Raw genomic sequence first — 1,324 nt, 5'->3', positions numbered from 1 at the left:
ATAGATAGATAGATAGATAGATAGATAGATAGATAGATGATAGATAGATAGATGATAGATAGATAGATAGATAGATAGATAGATAGATAGATAGACAGATAGACAGACAGATAGATAGACTATATTTTTATTGGATTACTGGAACATAGCCATGAACTCATTCATTTACAAATTGTCGATAGCTGTTAGTCTCCTACGATGACAGTGTAAAGTTAGTTGCACCTGAAATATTTACTACAAAATCTAAAATAACTAACGTTCAATACTTTACAGAGAATGTTTTCTAGCCTCCAATTTAGGTCAAACTCTCAGCTTGTAGTAAAGAAGTAGGAGACATATAATTCCCAAGTTGCACGATGAGTTAATTCCAGAACTTAAGACAGCTTCTCTAAAACAATTGGGTCATGCCTAAAACCTGTTAGGTTATGAACACATCCTCTTATAACCTTATCTTAACCTATGATTGATTCACTAAATTAACTTTACACACTCTCTTGGCATTTATTTAACTCTCTATGTATCTATTCATTCATTCACACAAAAATAACAGAACAATTGCTTACCGCATGCCAGGAGCTGTACTAGGTCCTGAGGTTGCACTGAACAAGACGCATTGGGCAATCCCTCAGTCATCAACAGCCTGAACGTTCAAGTCAGACATGTCTGAGACGTAAAATGACCTCTTTCGGCTCCTGTTACTCAGCTGTAAATGGGAACGGTGCTTTTCCTGTGTGGGACAGAAGTGATGGGAAGTAGCTGTAAACCCCACAGTGGTAGACATTGTTTTACAGCTGGGAGTCTGCAGACACTGGACACACAGGGAGCTCTCGGTGTCTAAGCAGAGACTCAGTGCTCAGGTGTGGACATTGTGGCTGTAGTCCTTCTTGCTCTGGCCATTAGATGCTTGACAAAATCCAGTTCTATCAATGCTCGGATTCTGTCTCTCTGCAGAACCCTGAGTATACAGTTCCTAAAGCATCTCTTCAATGCTGTTCACATCTATTATTCCTCAGGAGGTGCATTGTCTTTTGAGGCCTCGGGACACTGGCTTCAAAAGAATATTTCCAGGGCCAGTAGTTTGGTTCTTCCTTGTGGTTCATCAGTGTCAGAATGGGAAGAGGACCCTGGCAGCAGATGGTGCCTAGAGCAGCAGGTCATTGTGAGGACTTCGTTCTTCTGTGAGTGTTCACGTGCCTTTGGGAGAGCAACCTTAAATGTGCTTTTAAAACTCCATGGCAGCCGGGCGGTGGTGGCGCACGCCTTTAATCCCAGCACTCGGGAGGCAGAGGCAGGCGGATCTCTGTGAGTTCGAGGCCAGCCTGGT

The sequence above is a fragment of the Microtus ochrogaster genome, linkage group LG8 (assembly GCF_000317375.1).
Source record: "Microtus ochrogaster isolate Prairie Vole_2 linkage group LG8, MicOch1.0, whole genome shotgun sequence".
Taxonomy (NCBI): domain Eukaryota; kingdom Metazoa; phylum Chordata; class Mammalia; order Rodentia; family Cricetidae; genus Microtus; species Microtus ochrogaster.
This window is presented reverse-complemented; position numbering follows the sequence as displayed.